Source organism: Trichosurus vulpecula, chromosome 8 (assembly GCF_011100635.1).
Source record: "Trichosurus vulpecula isolate mTriVul1 chromosome 8, mTriVul1.pri, whole genome shotgun sequence".
In the NCBI taxonomy this organism is placed as follows: Eukaryota; Metazoa; Chordata; class Mammalia; order Diprotodontia; family Phalangeridae; genus Trichosurus; species Trichosurus vulpecula.
Window position 1 is genome coordinate 264711386 of NC_050580.1, and position 22055 is coordinate 264733440.

Consider the following 22055-nt stretch of genomic DNA (forward strand, 5'->3'; position numbering starts at 1 on the left):
TGAGGAATCAAAGAACAAATCATAGAAATGGTCAAAAATTTTATTAAAGAGAACGACAACAGTGAGACCACATACCAAAACTTGTGGGATACAGTCAAAGTAGTACTTTGGGGCAATTTTATTTATTTAAATGCTGAGAGAGAGAGAGGGAGAGAGAGAGAGAGCAGACCAGACCAATGAATTGGGCATGCCATTTAAAAAATAGAAAAAGAAAAAATTTAAACTACCCAAACACCAAAATGGAAATCCAGAAAAACAAAGGAAAGAATAATAAATTTGAAAGTAAAAAGCCATTGAACCACTAAATAAACTAAATAAATAAAACTAGGATTTGGTTTTATGAAAAACACACACACACACATAATAAAATAGATCAACCACTGGTTAATTTGATTTTTTAAAAAAGAAGAAAACCAAGTTACCAGCATCAAAAATGAAAAGGTTGAATGCACCATCAATGAAGATGAAATTAAAGCAATTATTAGGGGCTATTTCCCCCAATTATCTGCCAAAAAACTGACAATCTGCATGAAATGGATTAGTATTTACAAAAATTTAAATTTCCCAAATTAATAGAAGAGGAAATAGAATACTTAAATAATGCCAACTTGGCAAAAATAAATTGATAAAGCCTTAAATGAGCTCCCTAAACTAGTCCTTGGGACCAGACGGATTTACAGGTCAATTCTACTAAACATTTAAAGGATAATTAATTCCAATACTATAAAACAAATTGAAAAAAATACATGAAGAAGTTGTTCTTCCAAATTCCTTCCAAATATGATTGTGATATCTAAACCATGGAGATCAAAAACAGAGAAAAAAACTTACAGACCAATTTCCCTAATGAATATTGAATGAATACAATACTAACAAAGAGATTACAATAATATATCACAAAGATCATACACTATGACCAGGTGGCATATATACCAGGAATATAAGACTGGTTCAACATCAGGCAAACTATCACTACAATTGACTGCAGCAATAACAAAAACAACAAAAATCATGATTATCTAAATTGATGCAGAAGAAGCTTTTGGCAAAAATACAGCACTCATTCCTAATCAAAGCACTAGAGAGCATAGAAATAAATGGAGCTTTTCTTACAATGATATGTAGTGTCTATCTAAAACCATCAGCAAGCATTATCTGTCATGGAAATAAGTTAGGAGCCTAAGTTCAGGGGAGAAGCAAGGATGTCTATTATCATTATTATTCAATGTTGCACTAGACATTCTAGTTATACCAATAAAATTAGAAAAAGAAATTAAAGGAATAAGAATAGACAATGATGAAACAAAACTATCACTTTTTTTAGATGATATGATGGTACACTCAGTGAAACCTAGAAGGTGAACTAGTTGAAACAATCAACAACTGTAGCAAAGTTATATAAAATATATAAATATATACAATAAATATATAAAATAAAGCCAAAGAAATCACCAGCATTTCCATATACTACCAACCAAATAGCAGGAAGAGATAAAAGGAGAAATTCCATTTAAAATAACTGCAAACAATATAAAATACTTGTAAGTCTACTGCCAAGGTAAACCCAGGGACTATATGAACACAAATATAAAACACTTTTTACCCAGATAAAGACAGATCTAAACAACTGGAGAAATATTAATTGTTCATGGCTAGGCTGAGCCAATATAATAAAAATGACAATTTTACCTAAATTAACTTATTTATTCAGTGTCATCCCAATAAAACTACCAAAGAATTATTTTATAAAGCTAGAAAAAATAACAAATATTCATCTAGAAGAACAAAAGGACAAGAATATCAAGGGATTCAATGAGAAAAAATGTAAAGGAAGGTGGCCTAGCACTACCAGATTTCAAACCAAATTACAAAGTGGTAATCATCAAAACAACCTGGTACTGGCTAAGAATAGAACAGTGGATCAGTGAAATGGATTGGACACACAATACCCAATAGTAAATGATCATAATCTAGTGTTTGATAAATCCAAAGATCCTAGCTTTGGGGGCAAGAATGCACTATTTGACAAAAACTGCTGGGAAAACTATAAGGCAGTTTGGCAGAAATGAGGCATAGACAAATATCTTATACCATATACCAGGGCTGTTCAAAATGTAGCCCGCTGGCTGCAGGCAGCCCACAGTGCTATTTATGCCGCCTGCCTACAAGCGTAGAAATTTACATAAATGCTTTAGTAAATGAAGCCAACCTACCGCAGAGCTCTCACTAAAATGCCAAATCAAAATATGTTGTCTATTGTTTCAATAGAAAACTAAGGTTGGACAGCCCTGCCATACACCAAGATAAGGTCAAAATAAGTACATGATTTACACAATAAAGAGTGATATACACAAATTAGGAGATCATGGAAAATTTTACCTGTCAGATCTATGGATAAGGAAGAGTTTATGACCAAAGAAAACATAAGATCATAGGAAATATGATGGCTAATTTCAATTACAAAGATTTTGTACAAACAAAACCAATGATGTCAAAATTAGAAGGAAAGTAGTATACTAAGAAAGAATTTTTATAGCAAGTTTCTCTGATAAAGACTTTATTTCTCAAAAATAGAGGAACTGAGTCAATTTTTTTTTAAAAAAAACTGCCATTCCACAATTGGTAAATGGTCAATGGACATGAACAGATAGTTTTCACAAGAAGAAATCAAAGCCATCTATAATCATATGAAAAAATATTTAAATCACTAGTAGAGAAATGCAAATTAAACAACTCTGAATTATTACTTCACATTTATCAGATTGACTAACGTGACAGAAAAGAAAATGACAAATGTTGGAGAGGATGTGGTAAAAAGTGGGACACTAATGTATTATTGGTGGAGTTGCAGACTGGTCCAACCATTCTGGAGAAGAATTTGGAACTATTTATAGCCTAAAAGGCTACAAAACTGTGCATACTCTTTGACGCAATAATACCACTACTAAGTCTATATAACAAATCGATCAAAGAAAAAGGAAAAGACCTATATGTACAAAAACATTTATAGTAGCTCTTTTAATGATAGTAATAAATTGGAAATTTAGGGGATGCCTATCAGTTGGGGAATGGCTGAACAATGATTGTGATGGAATAATATTGTGCTATAGGAAATGATACACAGGATGGTTTCAGAAAAACCGGGGAAGATCTCTGTGAATTGATGCAGTATAAAGTAAACAGAACCAGAACAATGTGCACAGTAAAAGCGATATTGCAACATTGATCAATTGTGAAAGACTTAGCTACTCTGATCAATGCAATGATCCAGGCCTATTCCAAAAGACTGATGATGAAAAATGCTATCCACCTCCAATGAGAAAACTATGAATTTTGAGTGCAAATTAAAGTATATTTTTTTCTTTCTTTATTTTTCTTGCTTTTTGGTATGATGGCTAATATAGAAATACATTTTGCATATTTCACAAGAATAATTGATAACAGATTCTTTAACTTCTCAATGGGTGAGGAAGGTGCTGTAGGGAGTGAGAGAATTTGAAACTTTAAAAGACGTTAAAAATAAATGAATTATAAATTTTAAATAATAAAGCAATTCTGAGACTGTACCCCACACACATCAGATTGGCGAAGATGACAAAAGAAAATTATAAATGTTGGAGGGGCCCCAGAAAAACAGGCACATTGGTGCACTGTTAGTGGATCTGTGAATGGATCCAACCATTCTGGAAAGTAATTTAGAATTGTGCACAAAAAATTATTAAGCAGAGAATGTCCTTTGACTCAGCTATTGTACTTCCAGGCTTATTTCCCAGAAAGATCAAAGAAAGAGAGAAAAGGTCCTCTGTGTGCAAAAAGATTCATAACTGCTCTTTTAATGGTGACAAAAAACCCCTTGCAACAACGGGGATGCTCATCAATTGGGGAATGGCTGAACATATTGTGGTATGTGAATATAATGGAATATTATTGTGTTGTAAGAAATGAGGGAAAAGATTGTTTCAGATAGACATGGAAAGACTTGCATGAACTGATGTAGGATGAAGTGAGCAGAAACAGAAAGAATTTATACTTTGATACCAATATTTTAAAAATGAACAACTTTGCAAAACATCTCTGATCAATTAAATTATCAATCATGATTCTAGATATGGAAGAATGCTATTTCACAACAGAAAGAAAGTAGCCCAAAATGCAAGATAAACAACACGGTTTTAGATGTGACCCATGTGGGAATTTGTTTGACTTGATTGTGACTTATGTGATACAAGGACTTTTTAATTCTTTCATCTTTTTTTTTTCAATAGATGGGGAGAGGTGAGAGAAAATGGTTGTAGATTCTGGTTAGTTTTTGTACTGCTTTCTCTCTTCTCTCCCTCTCTCTCTCTCTCTCTCTCTCTCTCTCTCTCTCTCTCTCTCTCACACACACACACACACACACACACACACACACACACATACACACACAAAGAATGGATTCCTGGACAAGGGAAGAAGAGGGAGAGTGGAAGGACAAATTTAAAATATGATGTGTAGACAAAAGGTATAAATAAAAATAAGATACAATTTCTAAGAAATGTCCGAGTTGGAAGAGATCTTGGCAATCACTTATTCCATAATCATCTGTTGTATGTGCAGGATGCCTCTGAGCCTTAGATGTCTCTCTAAGACTGTAAGTTACAGAGCAGTTGCTGTATAACCAATAGGAGTTTCTTCATGAGTTTCCGACTCCAGTAAAATAAGATATGCTCCCACTTCCCCATCTTCTCAGTAAAAGTTTCTGCTACAGATATAATCCAGCTTAATGGAAAGGGGGTTAATAGTTAGAAAACTGAGACTTCAGATATTGCCTCTAATATGTACTACTTGCCTTATGAAGGAAAGGGGGACTCGATATGTGACTTCATTGGTATATGGTGTTCATCTACCAGTGCATTTGTTCTGTTACTTAGGGTCTTAGAAGACTTCCATAGGGGGCACTGAGAGCTTAGGGATTTGAGCTGGGTCACACAGAGGGATGGACTTGAACCTGAACCTGACTCTGAGGCTGCTTTCTATGCCCTCTAGCACACTTCCAGCAGAAGCTATAGTGTCTAAAATTTCTTGATGGGATAACTGGAATTCTTGTTTTTTTTGAAGGGGGAAGGCAGGGCAATTGGGGTTAGGTGACTTGCCCAAGGTCACACAGCTAGTAAAGTATGTCAAGAGTTTAAGGCTGGATTTAAACTCAGGTCCTCCTGACTCAAGGGCTGGTGCTCTACTCACTGCACCACCTAGCTGCCCCTTAACTGGAATTCTTAACAAAGATTCCAAGTTTTTTTTGTCTCCATCTCCACCGGCAAAGGGTTGCTCATGGATGGATTCCTCCCACCACCAATGTTAGCTGGGCATCAAAAAAAATAAAAAAAAGTTAACTGGGCATCTACAGATGGTTCTGCACCCTCCACTCCCTGGTTATAAGCTGCCACCATGGTTTAGCTTGGGAAGACTGCTAAAAATCAAGGAGAGCCAAAGAAAATGGCTCCTTTTAGAAAGGAGATAGAAGACATGGAGGATGAGGACATATTAGAAGATGAGGAAGAAAGCAATGGAGGAAAGGCTGTGGTCCCTCAGAAGAAGGGCATGAAGGTTGTGGCTAAACAGCAAAGAAGGTACCACCAGCCAAAAAAGTCATTGCTGTCACCACACCTTGCCAAGAAAGCAGTCATGAGGCTTGGTAAGAAGGCCACCATGGCCCTTGCCAAGAAAGTGGCTACCCCGGTCAAAGAGGTCATCACACTAGACAAGAAGTGAGCCATTCCAGATAAAGAAGCAGCCACCCCAGCTAAAGCAGGAGCCCCCACCCCCAATAAAGGGGCAAAAAAATGGAAAAGTGCCAAAAAAGAGGATAGAGAATCTGAAGAAGACAGTGAAGATGAGAAGGATGAAGAATTTGAGCCACCCAAAGCCATATATATGGGAGCAGCTCCAGTCAAATAAAACTCTTGAGGACGAGAAGGAAGATGATAGTCATGAGGATGAAAATTAGGATGACTCTGGAGAAGACGCTCTGGATACCACAGCTGCCAAAGGGAAGGGGCTTCTGTGAAGCTGCTCATGGGATAACTGGGAAAGCCAAGGAATCTGAGGAGAAGGAAGAAGAAAATGAGGAGGAGGAAGATAATGATGATGGAGGAAGTGCCCTTCAGAGAAGCACCAGGAAAGAAGAAAAAGGAAATGGGTAAACAGAAAGCCCCTGAAGCCCAGAAACAGAATTTGGAAGCTGAAGCATCTACCCATTTCTCTTTGCTGGTAACCTGAACTTCAGTAAAACCACTTCTGAGCTAAAAAGTGGCATCATGGACTTCTTTGCAAAAAAAAAAAAAAAAAAAACCTTACCCTGGATATTCCCATTGGTACCACCAGGAAATTTGGCTACGGGGAATTCGATTCCACTGAAGACGTAGAAAAGGCTCTGGAACTCCAAAGTGCTCGGCTCTGAAATGAAGCTTGAAAAAGCAAAAGAGAACAAGAAAGATCCAGACACAAGGACACTCTTCATCAAGAACGTGCTGTATAAAAGTGACTCAGGAGGAGCTCAAGGAAGTATTTGAGTATGCAACTGAGGTCAGACTGGTCTGCCCCAAGGATGGGACACCCCAAGGAATTGCCTGTGTTGATTTTAAGACAGAAACAGATGTGGACAAGGCCTTGGAAAAGAAACAGGGGACTGAGGTTGATGGGTTGGGTGCTCATTCCGGACTACACAGGGGAGAAAAGTCGAAGACAAGGTAACTTGAGAAATGGGAAGAATAATTCCTGGAGAAAAAACAACAGCAAGCAGCTGGACTAAGACACTGGTGAATCACCTCAACTACAGAGTCACTGAAGAAGGTCTGCAGGAAATGTTTGAGAAGGCAATGTCCATCAGCTTGTCCCAGAACGACTGGCTGACCTACAGGGAACATATTCATAGAATTTGCCTTGAAGCCTTGAATTCATATGACAACATTGAAACTGAAAGCAGAGCCATGTGGTTTTGACAGAAGGCAGGTGATAGAGAACCAAGGAGCTAGTCCTACAAAACTTTGTTCATGAAAAGTCTGTCCGAAGAAGAAACATTGAAAGATTCATTTCACGGTTCTGTTGGTGTCAGGATAGTCACAGAGAGGTAAACAGGGTCATCTAAAGAGTTCAGCTCTATGGACTTCGACTCAGAGAAAGGTGCTAAAGCTGTGAAAGAGGCCATGGAAGATGGGGGCATTGATGGAAACAATGTAACTCTGGAGGCTTGGGAGACTGAGGGGGTAGTCATGGAGGCAGTGGTCTTAGAGGTGGTAGAAGAAGCTGAGGGGGCTTGGGTGGCAGCGGCTGAGAAAATTTTGGCAACCAGGGTGGGTTCTAAGGAGGCTTAGCGGGAGGAGGAGGAGACAATAAACCACAAGGAAATATAATTAAGTTTGAATAGCATCTTCCAATTCTCTTTTCCCTTACTGTTCGAATAGACTCTGGGGGGGTTATCTTGTCATCTAATCGCAGACAGAGCCCTCAGAGGACACTCCAAGACAAACACGAAATCCAGAGGTCATCTTGGCGAAACTTAAATGGCATTTCAAGGGACTGAATAGAGGTTTTATATATACTTTTTTGCAGAGACAGGTGATAGGTGTGGGAGTTAACCTTTTTCGTCTATGAGTTGTCTTGAGTTTATAATCTTATACTCCATGTACAAAACCATTTTTTTATGATTCAATCTGCACTCAGACTTTATTAGTTCTCTCTTTGGAAATAGTATTTTTCGTCATGAATATTTCAGAATTGTCTTGGATCGTCGCCTTGCGTGGAGTAGCTAAGCGTTTTACAATTGATCATCCTTCCGATGTTGCTATTGCCGTGTAAAATGTTCTCCTACTTCTGCTCACTTCACTTTGGGTCAGTTCATATAAGCCTTATCAGGTTTTTTTCTGAATCCAGCCTGCTCATCATTTCTTATAGCACAACAGTTTTCCATCACAGCCATATACCACAACTTTTGTAGCCATTCCCCAGTCGATGGGTGCAATTTCCAATCCTTTTCCACCAGAAGAAGAGCTGCTATAAATACTTTTGTATATAGAGGTCCTTTCCCTTTTGCTTTGATCTCTTTGGGATACAGACCCTGTAGTAGTATTGCTGTGTCAAAGGGCATGCACAGTTTTTTTAAATTTATTTTTATTTTTAGTTTACAACAGACGGTTCTACATAATTTTGAGATCCAGATTTTCTCCCCTCCCTCCCTGCTCCCTCCCCAAGACGGCATGGAATCTCATATAACTACCACGAATGACTTCGCATTGAATTAATTTATACAGTAGCCAAGCTGCAGAGAAGAATTATGACCAATGGAATGAATAATGAGAAAGAAGAAACAGAACCAAAAAAAAAAAAACAACCCAAAAATAAAAACAAAAGAGAAGAGAAAAAGGTGAGCATGAAGTGTGCCTCAATCTGCATTCAAACTTCATAGTTCTTTCTCTGGATGTAGGTAGCATTCTCCATCGTGAGTCCTTTGGAGTTGTGCCTGCACCTTGTGTTGCTGAGAAGAGCAAAGTCTGTCAGGGTTGGTCCTCACGGAGTCCATATAGCTGTGGTTGTGTACAGTGTTCTCCTGGCTCTGCTCCGCTCACTCAGCGTTATGTCGTGTAGGTTTTTCCAGGTTGTTATGAAGTCCGTATCATCCCCATTTCTTATGGCACAATAGTATTCCATTACCTTCATATACCACAGCTTGTTCAGCCATTCCCCAATTGATGGGCCTCCCTTTGATTTCCAATTCTTGGCTACCACAAAAAGAGCCGCTATAAATATCCTTGTACATATGGGTCCTTTTCCCGCTTGTGTGATTTCTTTGGGGTATAGCCCTAGAAGTGGTATTACTGGGTCAAAGGGTATGAACATTTTTATAGCCCTTTGGGCATAGTTCCAAATTGCTCTCCAAAATGGCTGGATCAGCTTACAACTCCACCAGTAATGTAACAGAAAAAAATGAATATTTCGGGAAGCTCAGGCATTTGGGGTAGACAGTTGTATTGGTAATTAAGGTGGGACTTTTTTTACTATTTTCTCTTTTAGAATGCTAAAGTAATCAGGTGCCTTTGATTAAGTCTTACTAGGTGCAAAGCCCCAGGCCCACACCCTTTTGCTGATTAGGTAAGAAGCCTTCTGGCCATAAGAAGGGTACATAAACTCACATATTAGCATTTTGTTTGGGGCTCTCACTCACTAGAAGAATGTTGTGTGATTTGACCAGAGGAGACTCTGGGTAGCTGTTGTTAAGGAGCTCCCTAGCTTTGAAGAAACCCAGATGTTGGTGTTTCTCTGATAACTATGTATTGCTATGGATAGATTGATTTGTGTTTATTTGTTCTGTTTATATAATGTATGTTTGTAATTTCTGTTTGGAATTGGTGTGATGTTCAGGGTGCTAGCTTTTCCCCCTGAGCTAAGTGAATGATATATGTATGTTTGATTAAGGTGAGATTGTTAACTCCTTAGAAGTTGTTTTCCCTAGAAAAGCAGATCAAAGAACCTGTGTTGGCAGCCCTCGTGTGCTGGTGTTATTGGTCTTACACTGCCACAGTAGCTGTTAGCAACATTGTTGTTACAACAATCCATGTCTATTTAAAAGGAAAAAAAAAGAGTTCATTTGTTCCCATGCCATCTCTTCTCTCTCCCATTAGATCATAATCTCCTTGAGATGGAGAACAGTCTTTTGCCTCTTTTTTTATTCCTAGCTCTTTGCACAGTGCCCGAGGCATAGTAGGCACTTAATAAATGCTTATTGATTGATTGATTGATTGATTTTTCTGGAAGTGTCCAGGTATTAAGGTCTGATTCTTGCCCATGTGATATATCAGACACATTTCTGTGACTCTCAAGCTTCAATTGTTGTTTAATAATTTTTTTAGTTGTGTCTGACTCTTTGTGATTCTTTTGGGGTTTTTCTTGGCAAAGATAGTAGAGTGGTTTGCCATTTCCTTCTTCAGCTCATTTTACAGATGAGAAAACTGGGGTAAAGGGGGTAAGTGACTTGCCCAGGTTCATAAAGCTAGTAAGTATCTGAGGCCAGATTTGAAACCGGTCTTCCTAACTCTATCCACTGCACTATCTAGCTGTCCACTCAGTACAAGGTAAATAAAGGAAAAACTTCCTTTGTACTCCCTTCCTGTTTCCATTTCTGTAGTTCCTACATATACTTTCTTTTCATATCTTTCTATGGAATTTCCACTCTGACTTTCTTCCCCTTTTTCATGGCTGATTTCTTGGAAAGAGTAAATATGGCCAACTCTACCTTCATTAGCGACAGCATGAGCTCATTTTTGCCAGTTTCTTGTACTGTGTGTTAACCACCTACGCTTCTAACTTTATTTCACATTTATCCCCTTTACCTACTCTATGTTTCTGCCAAATTGGATTACTCACTGGCTTCAGAGAATTTAATGTACTTCTCTCACCTTTGCTCATTCTGTTCTTTATGCCTGGAATAGCCTTGCCCTCTTCTCCAATTCACCAATTCTGCCACCCCCTTTTGGCTTGTTTATATCTTATTTATATTTCAAGACCCACTTGAAATATCACTTCCTCCTTGAAACCTTCTTGATCACTGTCCCCTTTCTCAAGTCACAATTATTCTCCTCTTCCTATGTGCCCTGATTGTACCTTATTCCTACTTTTACGTATTTATAATTTACTCTGTATTATTATGGCTCATAGAATTTGAAGCTTGAGCCTGCCCTAGAGGTCATCTTGTCCAACACTGATTTTAGACATGAAAAAACTAAGGCCTTGATAGGTGAAATAATTTACCCAAAGTAATATAGGTTCTTAAGGAGGAGAATCAGGATAGGACTCCCTGATCCCAAACCCAAACTCTTCCTACTACATGTTATTATGTACCCTTTCTTCTGTAGTAGATTGTAAGCTCCTTGAAGTCAGAATCCTTATTTTAGTCTGTACTAAAACACATAGTAGTGTTTTACATATAGTGGACAATTAATTTCTGATACCATGAAGGAATGATCAAAGCGAAGTCTGATTTTGATCCATGGTCTCCTTGGATTACTGGTGTTGTCCAGTCATTTCAAAAATCTAACTATAAAATTTAAAATACTAATAATTTAGTTAGTTTGGTTTTTACAACTTTGCTGAACTTGGATTTGGGCAATCTGTGATCATGGCCCAGTAACTGAACTTTTCTGAGCCTTACTTTCCTCATCCACGGATATAGTAATAATCACATATTCCTCACGGGGCATTCTAGGAAGAGTGTGAGTTGCTCTTTCTTTGAGTATGCTTTATTCTTATTGTTATTAACCATAAGAAGATGCTACAGCCTAGTTACCTAACTCTAATGAATAATAAGATGAGGAGTAGGCAGTCTTATGTTCATCCTAGCAATTATATGCTCCAAACACCAGAGGTCATAATAAATTAATGCCAAGCTGTCTGTAGTTCTCAGAGAGCTGTCTACCTCTGTGTGGTGATAATGTGATTGAAAATCTTTCCCACCCATTCAATAGGCCTCAGGTGGGTCCAGTTAAGAGAGGCTGGCCCATACCTTTGTGATGCCAATCACTGATTAAAGATCTTTCCCACGCTCTTTTGCCTATTGGGCATGAAGCCCTCGGGCCCTAAAAAGAACATATACACCCAGAAGGTAGCTATTGAGAACCAAGAATTCAGAAGTCAGAAGAGAAGCCAGACTTCAGAATTCGGCCCAAGGAGAAGGAGTAAGAACTCTAAGTCCACAGAGCTGCAGAAGAGAGTGCTGAGGGGATAGTGGAGACCAGAGAGCTGCAGACTGGAGGACTGAGTGGGGAGAGGATACAGGCAAGCAAAACCGTTAGGATTCATGAGTGATTGTTTATGGGAAGGCCCTGGGGGGAAGGGGGCGAGGCAGAAGGTTATAGGATGACTTGGCTCTTTGCTGTAATATTGTGTTTTAATCTCCTTGTTGCTACATTGAGGTGGGCTTACTGGTTCTGGAATACAATTACTGCTATATCGAATTGAAATTACTGGTTCTGGGATTTGATTCTTTGGTGCCTAAATAAATGTTATACTTCCTCTGCCTTCTACCTAGAGAGTGTTTCATACTTTGCGATACTGAACCATATAAGCATATTCATGGTCATCTTCCAGGTCATGAATCTTGCCTTACTGATGTATTCTATCCCCTAGATCTATTGTTTTGTAGATAGCAATAATCAACATGTGAGGATAGGGAAGTGGTTTAGGTAGATTTAACCAATTAGATTCTTATGGCTTATTCCCCCTATTCACATCAAAATTCTACCCTCCCACATCCACATCCAAGTTTCAACGTAACTGAATCTCATGAGCATGGCTTAAAAGTTCCTTACTAATATCCATAATCCCAAAAGGGTATACATATGTACATACACACATATATACAAGATATATTTATGTTTATGTATATAGTATGTATTTATATGTTTGTATATATGTAATATATTTAAAAATGTGTATACACACATTAACAACTACCATGTAGGAAATCTGCCTGTATCTACCCCAGATCAAGGCAGTCCCCAAACTCTCTAAAGGCATATTTAAAACCTAGGAGTTCTAGGAACACATTTTAGATGCCTAGATTCAGACCATCCCCTCAAGGGCTAACAGGGATCCCCAAGATATTCCATTCACAGGCAAAACTTATAGAGTATAAATGTCTATTGAGCTGGGCAACTCAGGACACAGGGCATCTCTGTGCCACTTTTCTCTGCTCAATGGTCCAACATTGGCAGTGACTACTGATGCTTACCCCTGACTGATTCCTGGTGCAGCTGGCTCATCATCTGTGCTGCATGGTGCTCTGATTACTCCTGCTTTCTCATCACTAATGAAATGGCAGGGCTGGGCTCTAGGAAAGTGACTCTTCCTCACCCATCTGTTCATTTTTCTTTGTTTCTCTCTCTCTCTTTGTTTCTTTCCTTTCTCTTCCTTCCATCACAGTGGCCTATTCCCATTCCTCAGTTCTCTCTAGAATTACGTTGGCAGCTTTGTTGGCCTTAGCCAACTTCCGAAGCTTTATGGATAAGGTCCACCTATAACATTGGGTCAATAGCTCTTGAGCTGAGAAGGTGGGGGAAGAAGGTAAGACAAAATATGGATGTGAGTTATTCTTGATTAAATTTTCCAGTAGGTTTGGGGTTTGGATACATAGTGTCATTAATTAAAGGAAGTTTAAGTTCATTATTCATTTAATTTTTGAAAACTGTTGATCCCAGCTTTTTTCAATAATTGGAGAGTTTTGTGTGGATAGTGAGCTACCTCATTCTACTTTCTTTAGTTTGAGGACCTTAGTTTACTATAGTCCAGAAAGTGGTCCACGTTTGCTGTCCCATAAGATTCCAATCTCAGTTCATGGCTCCTAGTCAGACTCCACAAAGAATTCCTCACACACTATGGTTGAAGAATCCATGATTCTGGAACGAGATTACAGTATTGGATGAGAAGCAGGGATTGTTGGGTTGGCAGACACACAAATAGGTTGCACTTCTAGCAGAATATTACTCAGACCTTAAAGCTCTGCTTCCAGTAACCAAATCTTTTGTGTGGAAACCTCCCTTCATTTTTTCAGAACACATTGGTTGGAAACAGATGGTTTGGCTGTTTCTACAGTTGAGGTGGCGGGATCCTTTCAGGATTATTCCAACTGAAACTTTCACTCAAATGACTCAGCGATCATCCTTCTGCTACCATGTGTGGATAGGCAGCTCTGGAAGAAACATTTTATTTAATTCTGATTGTTTTCCATAAACCAATATGTTTATTTGTGAGGTACTGTGGTTCAATCGGTAACAACTCTATTACCATTTTCCTAGAAACCCAGACTGCATCTCACAATACCTAGCCTTTTAATTTGCTAGGGGGAGAATTATTAATGACACAAATATGTGTTAATATTTCCTCAAATAAAGATCTTAAATTATAAAAATTATCATAGGCACCTAAATCCCACAAAGGGAAATACCCACACATAAATACCCAGTAACCCCTGCACCACGCAGGAGCTAAGCATCCATTTGCTTTGCATTTTTATTTTTTTAAAAATGCAAGGAGAAAAAGAAAGGAAGGAAAAGATTTCTGACTTTTTGAAAATGTTTAATTTATCTAGAAATCGATCCTATGCCACTAATACAAACTCATTTATTTGAGGGCTACAAAACTCAGTAGGATAATACCTAGCCTCTCCTTTTCACTTATAATGTCATTTAAAGACAGGATTCAGCCTTCCAGATTCTAGTTCTTGGACATCTCTATGGAGTCACTTTTTTATAACTTTGGTTAGAGTAGGCTGAAGAAATGAGTTCTGTCACAGTAGTAGTGAGTTCCAAGGAGTTGTTCTCCAGGAGACCTAGTAGGTTGTACTAGAAAGCATTAAATGTGGACGCCTGAGGACTTGGTTTTAAATCTTGGCTCTTCTACGCAGTGCTTTTGTGACCTTACAGAAGTCACTTAACCTCTTGGACTTCAGGTTCCTCCTCTATAAAATGGAAACGGGGAAGATATTCCCTCTAGATCCTAAGACTTAGCAATTTCCTAAATGCTGGATCCAGACTGTAATAAATTTGTTCATTAAAAATAAAAGACGTAGGCATACTAATAACCAAACCGTTATTCACACACATACACACACACACGCACACACACACATATGTATATTTTCTCCACTCTGGGTTCATATCCTTCCCATGTAATTAACGGGTAGACACAGAAGTAACTGGTGTGGCAAATCCCAGGGGGTTAGTTTTGTATTAAGGCAAAATGATTGTTGCAGAAATCTAGCATTTCAAGGCTCTCCTCTGAGTCTGAACCTTATACTGGGAAGCTCTGCCTGACACCATCACTTTTTAAGGCTATGCTGAAAGGCAGGGTGATGGACTAGAAAGAACCCTGGATTTGGAGTGACAGGACCTGTGGTGCTAATTCCTGCCCAGATAACTGTGGGCCTCGGTTTCCTCAACTATAAAATGAAAGGTTTGTTTCAGAGGCTCTCTAAGATTCCCTCCCAGCTCTAACTCTATAACACTGTGGATGCTCATCAACACAGAACACAATTTGTTGCTGTTGTTCAGTCATTTCAGTCACATCTGACTCTTCACGACCCCGTTCGGGGTTTTCTTGGCAAACATACTGGAATTGTTTGCTATTTCCTTCTCCAGCTGATTTTACAGGTGAGGAAATTGAGGTAAACAGGGTTAAGTGACTTGCCCAGGGTCACGCAGCTACTAGGTGTCTGAGGTCAGATTTGAACTTCCTGACTCCAGGCCTGGCACTCTAGCTACTGTGCCACCCAGCTGTCCCTCATATTCATCTTGTGGTAATGATGGGCAGGAACCTTATTTTTTTTTTTATTCTGTCCCCCCCCACCCTGCCCAATACGAAGAAAAGGTTTATTGAATAAATCTTGAATGAATATATGACTGCACTATCACCACTCCTGCCAAAACTTTTTGATCCGCAGTTTGACCTTGTGTCTATATGTACAAGTATATTTGATTGAATGAAATTTTTAAAAGCAATTGAATTTAGTTCATAGTCTTAATGACATCAAATTGACTGAATTTTTCACTTTGCAACCAATTTTTTTTTTGTTTCAGGATCTTAAGAGATATTGTGATATAGTGCGGAGGACTATGGCCCACAACTATTCTCTAGTGCTGAGGGAACCAGATTAAAATGTAATTGGAAAATATTTTTAAAAATAAATAAAAATATAATAGAATATAAATGATATTAATGTGTGGCTTTTTAAGTCAATATGCTGCTGGCACGGATCCTTATGAATGATTTAATGGCCCCTCCTTCTATCTGAGTTTGACACCACTGGCATAGTGAATAGAGACTCAGCTTCAAAGTCAGGGAGACCAGAATTCCACTCATGCCCCTGAGTCTTACCGTGTGACCTCTCTCAGAGTCCCTTGGCAATTCTTTAAAACTTTAAAAATTATCTGAGCTTTTTCTCATTGAGAGTTCATACTAAGGAAATTACAGGTTCAGATCCCTCTTCACCCCACTAAAAAGCATCATAGCTTTAGAAATAGAAGAAACCTCAGAAATGCCTAGTCCAACCCCCTCATCTTATACACGAGGGAACTGAGGCCCAGGAGCCAAACCCACTTGTTCAAGCTTATTTAAACAGTAAGTAACAGAATGAGGATTTGAATCCAAGTCCTTTGATGCCAAATCCAGTGCACTTTCACATACGTACAACCACAGATAATAATGACAGCTCACATTTGCGTGGTACTTACTATGTGCCAGGCACTATATTAAGCAAAGCACTTCACAATTATTAATTCATTGATCCTCACGACAACTCTGAGAGGTAGGTGCTATCATTATCCCTATCTCACAGGTGAGGAAACTGAGGCAAACAGAGGTTAAATGATTTGTCTGAGGAAACACAGCTACTAAGTATCTGAGGCAGGTTTTGAACTCGGGTCTTCCTGACTTCAGGCTGGGCACCCTATCCATTGCACCTCAACAACATAATTTGTACTTATGAAGGGCAGCCTCGCTGAATTATAATGGAACATATACTAAAGACTCTCCTCTTCCTTTGTGAATTTGGACGTCAGAACATGTGGCTTCTTACCTTTGAACTGAATACTTAGTGGGTTTCTATCTAAAAACAAACGTACTGTCATTTAACATAGTGATCGAAGCAAAGATTCCGAGCAGTGAACAGGCCTGAATGGTGACTAATACTGGGGAGAGGCTGAGCATGCAAACTACAGGCTTCCTTCCATCCAGAAGCTTTTAAAATGGACAATAAATCAAAGATGGAAAGTGCTTCAAAGACCTTCGTAATAATGATGAGGTACTTTCAAATAAAAGCGAATCAAAAGCGTGAACTTAAAAAAGTCTTAAGATGACATTTCGTAGATTTGCTAATTGAGTATTCAAATCAAATCTGACAACTCAGAAGAACATCGCTTCTACTGTCAGAAATCAAAACACTGATGTAAGCCATATTTGGAAAGTAAGCAACGGGACATATATATTTTACTGTATTCTGTTATGACAGATATTAATTAACTTGATGAAATCTCACTGTCAAGTGAAATAGTACATTCTTTGCTTTGCTTCTTTCCCTTTTCTTCCAACCTTCCTTTTCCCCCTAGTCCTTTGTTAGTTGGATGAAAGTCTAAGTGCCAATCTAATCGCCTTTTGCTTAACGCTTAATCGTGGTACTTACTTAAAAAAATTACAAGCATATGGTTCAAAAGCAGATGGAATTAAGAGTTTAAAAAACCTGATTTTTGAGAGACTTGTTGAAAAAATGTTTAAAGAAAGGATTCTATTTCAAGAACACCAACCCTAGTTTGCAACCTTGCTGGGTGACAGCTTAAGAGAGAAAAGGAATATTTTAACGGATAGATGCCTCCAAGTTTTTAAATGATGCCCCAAAATCACTAGGCCACAAAGTTTATTTGGCTTCTAACATCTGCGTCAACCCTACCTTATTTTACCATTACCAGCTTCCTAGCCAGCCCACTGTCTTCTATCATTAGGCTGTGTCAATATGCTATTTTTTTTGGTTTTGTTTTTTTTTAGGAAATTGATGGATTCCCAAACAAAAGTGGAAGCTGTGTCAGCTTACTATAGAAAGAAATGCCCCCTCCTTCCCCCCCTTTTGCCTTGTACTCATAGAATTTATGCTGTATTTGCAAAATCAAGCTACAGTGCAAAATGCTATAAGATATGGTATAATTATAAGGGAACAGCCCCTCCCCTCCTCAACCCCCCAATCATGTATTCACAGAATTTCTGTAGTATCAGCAGAATGATGAATGTGGCAGGCACTATGCTAGAATTAGAGAAATATGGTGTAATCATTGCTGTGGAGGATGCCATGAGATTTTAATTAAAAACAGCAAAAAGATGGTGAAAGCATTAGGGCAGGAGAGATCAGAAGTCCAAAACCATGCATGCCACCTACTCCAGGAAGCCTGCCTTGATACCCACAGCTGGAAATCATCTTTCCTTTTTCAGATTTTCTAGAGTACCTTGAAACTCTCTTATACTTTTCATATTCCATTTGACTTTCACGGATTGATGTGTGTTGTATTCTCTCTACGAGAGTCCATGAAAGCAGATATCTTGTATCTCTCCTGGTGTCTAACTGGGGTCAGGCAGTGTGAGTGTGTGTATGTGTACACACACTATAAACTATAAGTGCCTGTAGTCTACAGTGAAAGGCAGAATGGTGGAATAGAAAGAGCTCTAGATTTGGAGTGGCAGGGTCTGAGTTTTTCTACTTACTGCCCCAGCAACCATGGGCATGTGTATATACACTCATATGTATGTGTGTATGCACATACGTGAATATGTATATATATATATATATATATATATTTATATTATATGGAGATAGATAGAGATAAAGATAAATGTAGATAGAGATAGATAAATATAGAGATAGCGACAGCTGTATTCAAGGAAGACTAGTACCTCTGGTGTGAGGGCTGCTTTCTACCTTTGGTGTCCACTTGACCCATAGTGCCAAGCTTGGCCTGATTACTGCAGCAGGCAAGGATCCACCCTGTGGTTGAAAAGCAGAAAAGCTGTACAAAAACTTCAAAGATGATTTCACTCACCATCGGTACATGGAATGTGCATACACTTATTGACAACACAAAATCCAGTAGACCTGCAAGACAAACAGCTCTTGTTGTGAGAGAACTGAACACGTGTTGCAACCAAATAGACGCCCTGAGGGAATCAAGGCTGGCAAAAGAAAGCCAGCTTACTGAAGTTAGGGCTGGATACACATTTTCCTGGAGTGGCCACAGTGAAGGGGAGGGCTGTGAAGCTGGTGTAGGTTTTGCAATCCAAACTAATCTAGTCAACAAGCTTGTATGCCTACCAAAAGGAATGAATGACACCCTAATTCGGGGTGGGGAACCTGCGGCCTCAAGGCCATGTGTGGCCCTCTAGGTCCTCAAGTGTGGCCCTTTAGGACCTAGAGGGCTGGGCCACACTTGAGGACCTAGAGGGCCACACGTGGCCTCAAGGACACAGGTTTCCCACCTCTGGAACTAGATGAACCTTAAGATCGCTTCCAGTTCTTGAATTCTGCGCTTTTGTTCTAATTGTCTAATGTTTCAAAGGCTTCTACAGCCTTTCAAACTTTCCCCACCCCTGTGTAATTTAAGACACGTCTAAAGTCCCTACCACTTTAAACTTATCTGAATTGTGATCACACAAATATGGGGAGGCAAACCAGAGGCTCAGCATGAATAGTAATCTAAGCTGTCTAAGACCACAAGTTTCAGAAGGGTAAAGAGATGTGAGGACATTGAGCAGTATGTAACCAAACAATTACATGTGAGAAGGACCCAATCAAATCTCAGCTTGATGAAGTATTTCAAGATAAAACTAATGCAACAGCAATTTTGGAAAAACAAGCTATTTGGGGGGTTTAACATCATTATTGATTCATTCCCATGAAGGGAGAGAATGAGCAGCTGCTGGAGTTTGAAACAAACTCAGTTATTCTGATCGCTCACACTATCCTTTTTCCATCAACTTTTGTTTCCTTTTTGTAAGGCAAGAACATGTATAGGAAGATACATCCTGGTGTAATTCACAGAGAGCAAGCCTTCCAGTTGGAAAGACCTGATTTCAAGTCATACACCCTGGTTGTGTGACTCTAGGCAAATCACTCAGCCTATGAGGGCACTCTTTAAAGCTATTGCAGAACAGATGCATTTCTGGAATTGTTGTAGGAGTTTACCAGCCAGTGTTCCCTACAGTCTGAACAAAACAGGACACAATCATGGTAAGAGCCCTTGATGCAGTGGCATTGTAAAGGACCCTCTGCTTTGCCCAACTGCAATGCTGATACCTTGAGGATTTTACAGTATGAGGTAACCAGGAGCCTAGGACCACACTTAAAACTCAGACCAACCATTATAATGGTGATATCTTGGTTTAGTCCAAGTGTTATATTGCTATTATGATTTCACATACCTACCCCATCAAATTGAGACCAGAAGTTCACGTTCAATCCGGCTGCCTTGATCTATCAGAATCTGAGCTTGGAGAGGTGACCAACAGTTATAAAGCAGCATTTTTTTTGTTCAAGTGGGACATTTTAGTTTGTGGCATTCATAAGCCACTGAGGGCTTCATCAAATAGGAGTATACTACCTGAATTAAATGAAAATGGAATATTTGTTTCCATTTCTGCCAAGTGACCTCACATAGACATAGCCTTAGCCAACTAATGGAAGTTTAGTCTGTGTTACCTACAGAGATTCCCATACAGACCAGATGAAATGATCAAAGAAAGAAGAGTCAGAACATATTAAAATTATTTTGGATCCCCTGCCTAATTTCTCTATTTCTTTATTGATTAAAAATCCATCAATAACTAAATTGATTATTTGCTTTCTAATATAAGATACTATGGGATGCACGTCATATAACAATGTTTTATATTTTGTTTTATGAAACTGGTTTTCACCTTGTGTGCTGTTTTAAATTGTATCATTAAAGATGTATTTTAAGTCATAGGGATTGAATTTAAATTAAATTTTATGTCTAAAAAAATCTGTAACATTTATAAGCCAAACATTGTGCTAGGCACTAGGAATACAGAGACCAAAATGAAACAGTCCCTGTTGTCAAGGAGCTTACATTCTATCATATATAGATATATATGCATATATATCTATATATGTAGCAAGTATTACATAACTAATTTGAGGAAAGGGAGAACATTAGGAGCTTGGGAGAAGGAGGGAAATCAGGAAAGGCTTGATATATAAGATGCTACTTGGGCTGAAATTTGAAGGAAAAAAGAAATTCTTAGAGGTGGAGAGGAGAAGAGAGTGCATTCCAGGAATGGGGTGGGGGGAGACAACTAGTGCAAAAGTACAAAGAGGGAAAATGGAGTCTCATGTATAATGACAAGAAGGTCATTTTGGCTAGACTGCAGCATGCAGGGAGTAGAATAACATATTATAAGGCTAGAAAAGCAGTTTGTGAAGGACTTTAAATGATAAACACAGGAGTTTTTTATGCTATAGGCAAGAGGGAGAAATTGTAGTTTATTGAATAGAGAAGTGAGATGATCAGACATATGCATTAGGGAAAGTACTTTGGTAGTATATAGAAAATGGAATGGAGAGGCAGAATGGTGTCAATGATACAGAACTGGATCTGAGGTCAGATAGATAGAAGTTCAAGTTCTGTCTTTGACACATCCTGGCCACGTGATCCTGGATAAGTCGTTTAACTCCATCATCGTCCACTAAAATTATAAGCTGCAAAGTAAGTGCTTCTTGGTAGAGAAAGTTTCCTTATTAGCAGTTCCCACATCTGTGAGATCTATTGAAATAAACATAAATAAATAAGCAAAGGAGCCTGAGAAGGAACTGTATAGAGATAAGGATATAATCAAGAAAGGTTAGTGTCACAAAGGCCCAGAGAAGACTAAGTATCCAGGAGGAGAAGACAGTGAATGGTGAGCATTGTGGAAAAGGCCATCAGATTTGGCAATTAAGAGATGACTGATCATTTGACAGAGCAGTGTCAGTTGAGTGAGGAGGTTGAAAATGAGATTGCAAAAGGTCCACATGGCGCCATGTTTATCCCCATGCAGGTGTTTTAAGTGCTTTAAATTCCCTTCCAACCTGTGTTGTTCTAGTCAGGAACTAAAATTCTGTTTAGAGAAAGGAATAATTTCTCTGTTTCTGTTCATCAGCTGCGTACACTCGAGAGATGGAGGACAGCGTAACGTTTACAACTATATTTAACTTCATTATTAAAAAATTTCCATCAACAAGTGGAGCTCTATCAAGTTCTCCATACTTAAAATCATTTCCTTCATGAACTTATACTAGGGAGAAGTGGGAAAGACATCACAGAAATGGATTATTTCTCCCACTTCACCACTGATCCATGATCTTGTTATTCTAATGAATCAATCACTATTTTGAAAGTATCTCCATCGTGTCAGTCAACGTGCTAGGCACTTGGGATACAAATACAAAGAATAAAACAGACTCTACTTCACAAGGAATTTACATTTAGCACATATAC

At 38.7% G+C, this 22055-nt stretch overlaps 1 pseudogene; it reads left to right on the top strand.

Annotated features, from left to right (window-relative positions):
* The first annotated feature begins 5427 nt into the window (after window positions 1–5427).
* Window positions 5428–7405, top strand: LOC118828070 (annotated as a pseudogene).
* Window positions 7406–22055: the final 14650 nt, after the last annotated feature.